The sequence below is a fragment of the Pristiophorus japonicus genome, chromosome 16, assembly GCF_044704955.1.
Source record: "Pristiophorus japonicus isolate sPriJap1 chromosome 16, sPriJap1.hap1, whole genome shotgun sequence".
NCBI lineage: Eukaryota > Metazoa > Chordata > Chondrichthyes > Pristiophoridae > Pristiophorus > Pristiophorus japonicus.
Window position 1 is genome coordinate 28499575 of NC_091992.1, and position 12971 is coordinate 28512545.

At 42.7% G+C, this 12971-nt stretch overlaps 1 protein-coding gene across 1 annotated transcript in view; it reads right to left on the reverse strand.

The window, feature by feature from the left end:
• The window catches only part of LOC139226927 (membrane-associated phosphatidylinositol transfer protein 3-like), a gene marked incomplete at its 5' end in the record, with an annotated part of 431271 nt that overhangs the window by 244825 nt on the left and 173475 nt on the right, over positions 1-12971 (reverse strand). The window lies entirely within an intron of this gene.

The following is a 12971-nucleotide window of genomic DNA, read 5'->3' on the forward strand; positions in this document are numbered from 1 at the left end:
GCCAATTGGTGCAAATGATTTCACTGACTAACTTACCTCATTAAGTCTTAAGAGCTCATGTCGGAAAATAATATGCCTTAATATTTTTTAAATGGAACAGTCACAAAGTACAATATGTTAAGTTTATGATTGCCAAGTTGGACATATATTTATTTCCCATTCAAAATATGTGTACCATAGATCTATTGGTGTCTGTTAGGTGCCTGACAGGTAGCATGCATCTAAAGTATCAGCTTGCCTGTGGTAGCTCTCTTATGTCTAAGTCATGAAGGTCACAGGCCCACATCGCACCCTGGACTTCAGCACATTATCTCGGCTAACACTTCAGAGTAGTACTGAGGGAACACTACATTGTTGAATGGGCCATTTTTCAAATGAGCCGTTAAACCGTGGTTCTGCCTGCTCAGGTGGATGTAAACGATCCCATGGCACTATTTGAAGAAGGGCATAGTACCACAACTATACCACCAAAAATAAGTTGTTACAACTTCCTCGGAGGGAATAAAAAACAACAGCAGCAGCTACAGATGCATTAAATACTAAAACTGGTCCAGCCAAATGTGTTGTACATGTCTCCTCCACTTCACCCAAGTGCAGTAATTTCGCAAACCTCTTCCTCTTTAATGCGGACAAAAGAACTCCGTTTCCAAACGTACAGAAAAAGCACAGCATGAAGGACATTTGTATCACTGTTCTCTCTGGGAAAAAGAGTCACAGTGGTAGTTCTGTCTCTTCATCCATATCCAAATAATGGCCGTGAAGAAACTCACTGATTGTTTTATAGATCTTCAACAGGTTAAATAGAATGTCAAACCGTCAATTAATTTTGGTAGGAATGAAAAAAGCAAAGCCAAATTAAGTTAACATTGGTACTGATTAATTTTGATCACATTAAAAGATACAGAAATATTGTAACCCAAACTGATACTGACAGATCTTTATCAAGTTGGGAGGAAAAGGTCCTTAAAGAGCAAGGGATGGGAATGGATTTACTGTTCATATGTTCGTACAACCGCACATTCTAAATTTCGACATGTTAAATTCACCAGGAAAACTGTCCACAGTGTGGTGATCATTTTCTTCATCTGCCTTTAAAACAGTGGATGGTAATTTTATTTGTGACTCAAAATATGCCACTTGATAAATACATACAATAGAATCTTGAGCTATTGAAAGCTGTGGTACTTGAGAAATATTGTAATATTTATCAAATATTTGCACATTGTTGACCAAGTCAGTGAGGATTAATATGATTCATCTCTGCCGAAAGTCTATTTATCTCTTCAAGGATATATTGTCTATTTTCATTAGCCTGCTTAAGGCCATAGAATTTGAATTGAGTAGGCTCTACATAAGTATAATTGACAGAAAACTGGTGAAAATGCAAAGCAATAATCTGCTCCAAGTCCTTTATTCAAAGAGGGGCTTGCACAACCAGTACACAACACATAAATCTGACATTGTTTCTTATCACTCAAGTATCCTATAATATGACAGTAAAGTATGACAATTGTACCTCAAATATATGCCATTATACAAGGAGTTTATATGGCTTTTGCGCCTTTCTGAGATGCTAGATATATGAACACATGCTCCTCCAGCAGCAATACAGCTTGTCCTACTTTCAAATACACTAACAACTAGTTTACGGAGTATTCATAGGTGGGTATATTTTCCTCCATACGCTAACGTGAGCAAAGAAGTTAGTGGCAGTATAAAATAAGAGTTCCAGCTTTTCACTTCGACTGAATTTCTTGTTCACATTGGGAAGCAATGTACATATGGCAGCCAATACCAAAGATGGTTGAATTAAGCAGCTTCTCTATCGTGTGGATTGTAACCATGTGTAAATGGTTCAGAACAAATTCTTTCAATGATTGAGAAATTTGTTTTTGGCTGATGTGGTTCTCGAATGAGTATTGGGAATGATATTGGTTTTGGCAGCCTTGCTTCTGTTCAAAATCCCTAATCATTTTAGTACCATTCTTTATGATTTACATCATCAGATTGGTCATAGCACTACATAAAAGTATTCACTCTGCATTTGCCATCACTCATGTGTTCGTATGAAAACAATGGAAAAAGGCAATGGTTATTTTCATTTACCCTCGAGACGATTACTTTCAAAGAAAAATTTTCTGATGCATCTTCTGGAACTACACTACTTTTATAGATACTTCTGTGCAATAAAATAAAAACATGTTCTTTACAATTCAAGGTTTATTGAATGAATCATTGAAAAATCATGATGTTGCATTCACATATAACCACAATTGGTTGCAGCAGAATAAGGGGTTGGTGGAGAGCGTAGGGTTTGAAGTTAATCATTTTTCTCTTCTTTCTATAGTAAATCTATAATAAGTTTATTTTCTCTTGAAGGCACAGCTTCGAAGAAGCTGCATATGAGCTGTAAGTACGGCACCAACAGTGACGCCATCCATAACTGAGGCGTCAGAGCTTCAGGATAGTCTGAAGCTCAGCCTGCAAGTTAAATAAAGCCTGATTAATGCTGTTGGACTATGAGATGGAGTATCCGTTCATAATTGGAGCATTCCCTTCAGCAAACGGGCAAGACCGACTTCTGTCTCACTAAATGCTGGTCATTTACTAAGTGCCAGATGCAGAAACACTGGCACAGTCCACAACCTAGATTATCCATTTCTTGTTGCTAAAGGAAGATGCATGAAGGCAAGTAACAGTGTAGTGTGGAAAAGGAGAAAACGCACCAGGGGGAAATGTTAGTCAGAGAAAGAGAGAAGATTTGGAGACGATTGAAAATCGTTGAGTAGATCTGACATATGACCTTTTTCTCTCGACCGAAATTAGCCAGGAAGAAAAACTTACTCTGCAACATTGACTTTTTGAACTCAGCAAATCCTTGCAATAATTATATATTGCAATTGTTTATGTGATTTATTTTAAAGCACATTTAGGCTCGATCTAAAATTGGACTGTTCAAAGTACTGACCTGTTGCATTGATTAAAGGATGTAGAAGTAATTTGTAATTCTATGAGTCTGGAGCACAATGGGCAGACATGCATACAAAGCATTGACCTGTCATGAACAGCTCCAGCCCCTACTTTTGCATGAATACAACAAGAAATAAATTAATAAGGACTAATTTGATGTACTTTCCAGGAACAATATGTACCAAATTTCATTCAAAACCAGTTATTTTCAAAACTCATGAAGGTGATTCACATTTAACAGCTCTCGCACTCCAACTTTCACATTGCCAGCACTCACTTTTTGTAATGCCCGAATCTTAGCAAGTTGGGCGTCGTCAACTTAGCAGAACATTACCAAGTTCAACGGGGGCCGAACTTGGTGCACTCACCGCCCGCTGCCGTCACGTTTTCTGGGCGGTCTCCCCTCCGAGGGAGTTTTGTGGAGGCCTCCCGCCAGTGGGGAGGGAAGACCACTGGGAACAGTCCGCTGAGGGCAACCGGCGTTAAGTGACCGCCCCGCCCGCCGAGCAGTCAGTTTTGTCCGGGCGGTCCTCCGCTGCAGCAGGGGGAAGGACCGCCGTGTGGAGGCAGGTCTAACCTCAACAGTAAGTATGAAGACCTGCAAAAAAAAGGTGAGCAAACTTCTTTTATTTTTTTTTCCCAGCGATTCAGGTGGATGGGGGCCCCTGAAGGTTTTCCAGGGTTTTTTAAAAAATTTTTTGGAAAGTATTAATTTTATCTGTTCCCCCTTCCCTGGGCCCGACTCAATCCTCGGCGGTACTTTGCCGAGGAGGATTGCATTTGGTGCCGCGATTGGGCAGTCCCGCCCGCTGCCGCCCAGATTCAGGGCGTAAGTCATTTTTTTGCCACCAGGCGGTCTTTCCAGGACTTTTCCATGAAACTCCCGCCCAAAGTACCGTCATGATCTCAGCGGTCCTTTGGACGGCACTTGGGCGGGACTTAGCTTCCACCAAGTTCGGGGTCAATGTATTTGGAACTTCTTCTGAAGTTTTGCTGTGTTCACCGCTTCTGTATAACGTTTACATCATTTTCCACATTACAACAGTGACTACATTCCAAAGGTACGTCATTGGCTGTAAAGCGCTTTGAGATGTCTGGTGGTCGTGAAAGGCGCAATATAAATCCAAGTCTTTTCTTTCTTTTTTCAATGAGTTGGATGTTGGGAGGGGTGTCAAAATTTGCAAATGTTACTAAAATACACCCCTGGGTACATAGGTGGTTGAACGTACAGGAATTAAAGAAATATGGGAACAGTTTGAGCACAATGAATTAAGACTACTGCTCAAATGGAGGCTAGGTTATGCCGAATGGCTTGTTTCCAGGTTGCAAAAGGTAAAAATTGGTGCAGTTACTTGCAGGAATATAATATGGTATTTGGACCCTATGGGAGCAATTTTCTTGTGCACCATGCTCTCTCCACCTGCCCCCCACCCCACTGCCCCTCCAACCCCACTCAACTACACCCAGGCACTAGGCAGAACACACCCAAAGAGAACTTCACTGAAATGGCCTGACTCTGACTCTAGTTTCATGTTCAGGTCATTTAAATGGCTCATGTGCACTCCAGCACAGGCTCTTGCTCTGACAGGGTCTTCAGCTTGGAAATGGTGACGGAAAGTGTGCCAACGTTGCGGGTCTGAGAGGCTTCAGTAGTGGCTATGGTCACTGTGATTGGGACCTTCTGGTTTTGTCCAAAAATAACTGCCAGAAAGACTCCAGAGCCAATTCCCCTCACCTCTTAATTACATTGGCACCATTAGCCCTCGTCTATTGTAGACAACCTGTCCCCTCACCCTCAGCGGAAACCCTGAAATCATGGAACAACGTAAAGGACTGAATAACCAGCATCAAGGGTCTCTGCCCTTTTTACCTAGGGAATAAGCATTCTATGGCACAGGTCACAGGACAATCGTTCCCCATTGTGCCCTCTACATCATTAGTCTAGTGACACCAGGGAAATATTCATTTTTAATGGAAACATCAAGGGGCCAAAATTCCCCTGTTCTGCACTTCCCGTTAGCTTCGCTGGGGGGCACCTCCCCTTGGTTACCACTCCCAAATGGGGCGTAACCGAATTTTGCCCCCCAAGTTTTGTAATGCAGGACACCATCAAGGTGGAAAACTGCAGGGAAGAAGTGGAGATGAACCAGAGAGTAGCGATCAGATGATGAAAGTCTGTAGATTGAAGGGAGACCGAGAAGTTTTTGGATCTTACAAAAGAATGAATTAGAGTAGGCACCAGAATGAAACCGGACTGTGATGCCTGCGATGATAGAATAACCTGCTGACACTCACACATGGTTCACAAATGAAGAAAGGCCACTGAGATAAGGATACAGGAGAGTGACTTGGAACCATACTCTCGCCTGGACTTCAGGCGAAGGGAGACAGAAGAAAAGTGGCTGAAACAAGTGAAAAAAATAAAGTTACGGTGGTGCAGTGGCAGAAAGTCCAAGGTAATTCAGGACTAATGTCAACATTTCCTTCTCCTTAAGATAAAAAATCCTTCCATAATGAGGCTCTTAATGTAAGAGCTTGATGAAGGACTAACACACTGGGCAGTCCACAGTACATCAAGCTGCACTTGATGGGCATATATAAAATGCTGGGAATTTGGAAGACAGGAATGTTGCTTCTTTCAGCTGAGTCTATTCAAGGATGATAGTGGAATATTATGAAATGGTAATCAAACATTTGCAGCAGAGGAAAGGAATCGCAGCTACAAGAAGGATCCCATTAAACCATAATGAGCAGGTAAATTCTAATTAGTAAAAGTTTGTCAGCAAATTGAGTTGTGTAGGTGAGAACTGCAACTAGTAATGGGTTATGGATGGATTTACAATAGACAGGTATTAATCAGGAACAATTGTCCATTAGAAAACTGACAGCAATTACATTTTTTTCAACCAAATGACAGCTGATTTGGAGACGTGTCTAGTGATGATTTTTTATGTCGCCTATTAAGGGAATATTTAAATGACAACCGTAATATCAGTGCAATATGGTTTGGTTTTGTAACAACACTGCAATTATACTCCAAAAACAGCCCGAATCTAGTGCCAGGGCCCAACCTAATATTAGAATGAAGAGAAATGAGGCTCCTGGAGGAGGGGGAAATTTCCATGGGGGTTCTTCTGATCTCCCACCATAACATTGTTTTTTGCTGGTCTAAATGTATTTTTTTATTCAATCTGATGTTTTCCAAGAAAAGCAAAAAAGCAAATCTTTCAGCAATTATCTCCAAACATTTAATAGCAGCTTTCCAGTCAAAGTATAAAGCTCTGCAAACTGACATTAAATGTCGTTCAGGTATCCTAATTACATGCATCATGGTAGTCTCTGCTGTATTAAGAACATAAGAACATAAGAAATAGGAGCAGGGGTAGGCCATTTGGCCCCTTGAGCCTGCTCCGCCATTCAATAAGATCATGGCTAATAACCACGGCGCAGCCCTGGACAACGCGGACCACTTCCCATGTCTCGGGAGCCTCCTATCAACAAGAGCAGGCATCGACGACGGCATCCAACATCGCCTCCAATGCGCCACGGCAGCCTTCGGCTGCCTGAGGAAAAGAGTGTTTGAAGACCAGGCCCACAAAACTTCCACCAAGCTCATGGTCTACAGGGCTGTAGTAATACACGCCCTCCTGTATGGCTCAGAGACATGGACCATGTACAGTAGACACCTCAAGTCACTGGAAAAATACCACCAACAATGTCTCCGCAAGATCCTACAAATCCCCTGGGAGGACAGATGCACCAACATTAGCGTCCTTGACCAGGCCAACATCCCCAGCATTGAAGCACTGACCACATTTGATCAGCTCCGCTGGGCAGGCCACATTGTTCACATGCCAGACACGAGACTCCCAAAGCAAGTGCTCTACTCGGAACTCCTTTACGGCAAATGAGCCAAAGATGGGCAGCGGAAGCATTACAAGGATACCCTCAAAGCCTCCCTGATAAAGTGCAACATCCCCACTGACACCTGGGAATACCTGGCCAAAGACTGCCCTTAGTGGAGGAAGTGCATCCGGGAGGGCGCTGAGCACTTCGAGTCTCATCGCCGAAAGCATGTGAAAATCAAGCGCAGGCAGCGGAAAGAGCGTCCGGCAAACCAGTCCCACCCACCCCTTCCCTCAATGACTATCTGTCCCACCTGTGACAGAGTCTGTGGCTCTCATATTGGACTGTTCAGCCACCAAAGAACTCATGCTAAGAGTGGAAGCAAGTCTTCCTCGATTCCAAGGGACTGCCTATGATGATGATGATGATGATGGCTGAGCTGATCATGGACTCAGCTCTACTTCCCTGCCCGCTCCCCATAACCCTTTACTCCCTTATCGCTCAAAAATCTGTCTATCTCCGCCCTAAATATATTCAATGACCCAGCCTCCACAGCTCTCTGGGGCAGAGAATTCCATAGATTTACAACCCTCTGAGAGAAGAAATTTCTCCTCATCTCAGTTTTAAATGGGCGGCCCCTTATTCTAAGATTATGTCCCCTAGTTTTCGTTTCCACCGAGTGGAAATATCCTCTTTGCATCCACCTTGTCGAGCCCCCTCATTAATGCTGTCAAGAGCGACATACTCCAAGAAACAGCCAATATCTCCCTCAGAAAAATATCTCTTTAAAATAACAGAGCACACTGGGGTGGTGAGGTGTCTACACCAAGATGGAAATAGACTCGTTAGTGGAGGTGACAGAAAGAAGAGTTTAGTCTTTTATATATATATATAAAAGTTGTTGTTGTTGTTGGGGTGTAACGGACCGCAGAAAGATATATTTTCTAAATGGACGTGAGTGCTGTTGACGAACCACAAGTAGTTGCCCATGCGCAGTTCCAGGTTATTTTTTGTTGGTTGTCGCCAGACTTCCCAAAATAAGGAATAAAGAAGCGGATAAAAAAAATCTTGTTCATTTGTAGGTTAATTTATTAATTGTGTGAATTGGAGAATTTATTCAATATGAGCCACTTGTTTCTGCCGTGACAAGTGATAAAATAGTTAATTGTTTTTGAATTGGGGTGAAGAGCAAAGGGCGGCTTTTTAAAAAAGGAGGGAGAGAGAAAACAGGGAATTATAGACCGGTCAGCCTGACATCGGTAGTGGGTAAAATGATGGAATCAATTATTAAGGATGTCATAGCAGTGCATTTGGAAAGAGGTGATATGATAGGTCCAAGTCAGCATGGATTTGTGAAAGGGAAATCATGCTTGACAAATCTTCTGGAATTTTTTGAGGATGTTTCCAGTAGAGTGGACAAGGGAGAACCAGTTGATGTGGTATATTTGGACTTTCAGAAGGCTTTCGACAAGGTCCCACACAAGAGATTAATGTGCAAAGTTAAAGCACATGGGATTGGGGGTAGTGTGCTGACATGGATTGAGAACTGGTTGTCAGACAGGAAGCAAAGAGTAGGAGTAAATGGGGACTTTTCAGAATGGCAGGCAGTGACTAGTGGGGCACCGCAAGGTTCTGTGCTGGGGCCCCAGCTGTTTACACTGTATATTAATGATTTAGACGAGGGGATTAAATGTAGTATCTCCAAATTTGCGGATGACACTAAGTTGGGTGGCAGTGTGAGCTGCGAGGAGGATGCTATGAGGCTGCAGAGCGACTTGGATAGGTTAGGTGAGTGGGCAAATGCATGGCAGATGAAGTATAATGTGGATAAATGTGAGGTTATCCACTTTGGTGGTAAAAACAGAGAGACAGATTATTATCTGAATGGTGACAGATTAGGAAAAGAGGAGGTGCAACGAGACCTGGGTGTCATGGTACATTAGTCATTGAAGGTTGGCATGCAGGTACAGCAGGCGGTTAAGAAAGCAAATGGCATGTTGGCCTTCATAGCGAGGGGATTTGAGTACAGGGGCAGGGAGGTGTTGCTACAGTTGTACAGGGCCTTGGTGAGGCCACATCTGGAGTATTGTGTACAGTTTTGGTCTCTTAACTTGAGGAAGGACATTCTTGCTATTGAGGGAGTGCAGCGAAGGTTCACCAGACTGATTCCCGGGATGGCGGGACTGACATATCAAGAAAGACTGGATCAACTGGGCTTGTATTCACTGGAGTTCAGAAGAATGAGAGGGGACCTCATAGAAACGTTTAAAATTCTGACGGGGTTAGACAGGTTAGATGCAGGAAGAATGTTCCCAATGTTGGGGAAGTCCAGAACCAGGGGACACAGTCTAAGGATAAGGGGTAAGCCATTTAGGACCGAGATGAGGAAGAATTTCTTCACCCAGAGAGTGGTGAACCTGTGGAATTCTCTACCACAGAAAGTTGTTGAGGCCAATTCACTAAATATATTCAAAAAGGAGTTAGATGAAGTCCTTACTTCTAGGGGAATCAAGGGGTATGGTGAGAAAGCAGGAATGGGGTACTGAAGTTGCATGTTCAGCCATGAACTCATTGAATGGTGGTGCAGGCTGGGAGGGCCGAGTGGCCTACTCCTGCACCTATTTTCTATGTTTCTATGTTTCAACACCTGTAGATTGTTGGAGGAAGGGAAGATTGAGGGAGGGGATGAGTTCCAGAAGTTTAAGGTCCCTGGAAAGTACAGATTAATGCAGGAGAGGGATGATGCTAATGACTGAGTACTTAAAAATGATTTTCTGTCGAGCAAGGGTGGTTGGGGGCTCTCAACTGCAGAGCTACACAAGCTGTTGTGAACGTTATTTTTTTTAATTTAAGCAGCTTCTGGTTCATTGTCAGGAGTCACTCCGTTTCTAGATGATGAAAAGCTCGGAACTGGGCAGGAGCGGAGAGATTTAGCAGTCCGTGTACAGAAATCACTAAAAGCTAGAGGATAGGTGCAAAAAAAAAATCAAAAAGGCGAATTAATGTTTGTCTTTATCTTAAGGGGGCTGGAATACAAAGGGGTGAACATTGTATAAAGCTCCAGTTAGACCGCGTCTGGAGATCTGCATTCAGTTCTGGGCACCGCACCTCAGGATGGATATATTGGCCTTGGAGGGGACGCCGCAGGTTGCATAGACTAGGCTTGTATTCTCTTGAGTATAGAAGACTAAGGGATGATCTAATTGAAGTGTTTAAGGTGATTAAAGAATTTGATACGGTAAATTGGCAGAAACTATTTCCTCTGGTGGAGGAGTCCAGAACAAGGGTCATTGCCATAAAATGAGAGTTGGGTTGTTCAAGAGTGATATCAGGAAGCACTTCTTCACACAAAGTTTAGTGGCAATCTGAAACACTCGCCACCAAAAAGCTGTTGAGATAAGATCGATTAAAAATGTCAACACTGTGATGGATGGATCATTATTAGGCAAAGGAGCCAAGGCAGATAAATGGAGTTGAGATATAGATCAGCCATCATCGAATTGGATGGTGGAACAAGCTCGAGGAGCTGATTGGCCAACTCCTGTTCCCATTTTTCTAAATACAGCTTTTGGTGCTGTAATGTATTTGCGTAATGGGCTCTTGCTTGAGAATTCATAGCTACACATTGCTATTAAGAACTAGTTGGTTCATTAACAAAGGTTTAACAATCACACTACACAGTATCAGTTCATCCACTAGGCTCACAACTGCATCGTGGCTGGCCTAGACCCAACTGACTGGGGTTTTATTGAGCCTTGTGAACATCACATGACTGGCTAAGCCACTCACAAAGCAACAGCTCTACACTATTTTGGTGAGAACATAAAATCATATACAACAGCTCTACACCTATTTTGAGCTGAATTTAAATTCCCCAGCTGCTGTAGTGGGATTTGAACTCACGTCTCCAGCTCATTATCCAGGCCTCTGGATTATTAGTCCAGTAGCACAACCAACAACTCTACAATCCTGTGAGCATATTCACAGGTGCATACAATACAGGTGCATCGCATGTTGCATATATAACTATATTATATATTATCAAAGCAAAACAATATTATCAAAGCAAAGTGATTATAAAACTAATGGACCCAATAACAAAACAGCTTAAACATTCACTTTACAACCCTGAATTCAGAGGCTCATTCACAGGGGTATCAAACAGTCTAATCCACCAGCCACATTTCTGCTCAGCTTTTATAATTCTTGTCTGAAGAAAGTGTCTCCCATTAATGCAGTATTCTTCCCTGAGGAGGTGAAACTCTCAGAAAGCACGGCATTTTTTTCTTTGCATTTAGTTTATGCCAGGCCTACATATTGCTTTAACTTTTCTGAGTACAGAATGTCTCTCTGCGCTTCCATTTTCTGTTACTCTCCAACACTGAAAGTGTCTGTAAATGTGTAAAGTTAAGTATTATGGAATAGAGAGTATGAATTAGAAACACTCATTTAAAAAAAAATCTTTGCACATTTTTAGCTCTTGTTCCAGCGATATTTCTGCAGAACTAGAAGGGATTAGCAATGTAAGGGGTTAAATTGAGTCACCTGAAACAGACCATTTGCATATGCAAATAAAGGGCCTAACGCCTGCTTCCTGTCCCCCTCTGCAATATTTGTTTCCCCTAAGGCAGCCAGTGCCAGCCTCAGGGCAAACCAACCCTAAATATCACCTAAATAATAAAATATAAGTTATCGACCACAATCACCACTTCAATCGCCGTCACTCCCTGTCCCGAGACCCTTGACCTCTGACCTCCAGGCCCTGGCCCTAACCTCAGATGTCCCTCCCCCCCAACCCCTGCTGCTGACCTTTAGGTCCCCTGATCCCCAATCTCCCTTCTCACCCTAGCCCCAACTGCGGGAACGAAAGTCCGAAATACCTCACTTTCGGTGCAGTCTGAGATGACACATGCTGGGTTGAAAGTACAAGCAGCTTTTCTGATGAGCATGGATTGCAAATTGAAGTTTCGATCAAAGCAGACAATGTCTCCATAGGAAAGGAGATGATAGAAGGTGTGAGAGTCATTCAGTCATATTCAAATGTTTCAATTTGTTCACCTGTGTGTTATAGTAATAAAATTCATGGCGAGAGTCGATTTCAGGATGTCGAGTGGCTGTGTTTCATTTACATTGTCACATTGTTTGTATTTGTATGTACTTTTGATAGACCATGATTTATTGATAGTATGTATGGAATATAGAGTTCAAATACGTGATTTTATATAAGAGATGTGAGTGAAAACTGTTTTAGCAGAGCCATTGGAAAAAGGAATGTATGTGTCCTAACAGCAGGGAGCATGCACAGATTTTGTGAAGTATATGTCTCAGTAACTTTCATACTGGTTTTTGTGTAGTATGAAGTTCAAATAAAGACCTGATCCTACCATTACTACAACTGAGTGCGTGTGTAATCTAACATTTAAAGCAACAAAACAAAAAAGAGCAAGAAAGCAGTCCAATACCAACCATGATCCCTTCTGAGCCTCAATCTCCCCCTCCTCCCATTGATCGCAATCGCTCCGACCATGGCTCGTTCCCAACCACCTCCGAGGCCCCAATCACTCTCCCCCAAGACCCAATCACTTCTGCTCCCAAAGCCCAGATTGCTCCACCCCGAGGCCTGATCGTATCCACCCAATGTTCCAGTCGCCCCAGCCCCCTCCGAGGCCCGATCACCTCCCAACCTCAGTGAAGTGGGAATTAAAGAGTTAAACACGTTTTCGATTAGGAAGGCAAAAACACAATTTGCTGATGTGGTGAAATTAGCAGGTGCAACTGTAGGACAATGGTGCAATTCCTGTTATTCAGAGCTAATGCCGTAGGCCTAGGAAATGACTTCCTGTTGTTATTCTGAACTAAGAAATAGATTCCTGTTAGTGGCAGGAGGCAGGATGCAGGATATATATGTTCATACCCAAGGAGGATATTGAAAAAATTGTCACGCAGTATAAAGACTGACCAATGATAAAGTAAATTATGACTTTGCAATGAATTCTGGATAAAAGAAGCAACTCCTGAAGTGTTAGACGAGAACGGTGGGAAGGTATCCAGTTAAGGAACTGGTGTAGGCCGTGTCTCCCTTGATCAAGCAATTAAACAATTCTTTTCTCCACAACAGGCCTGTGTTGAGTGTCTTTGTCATACTCCACATCAAA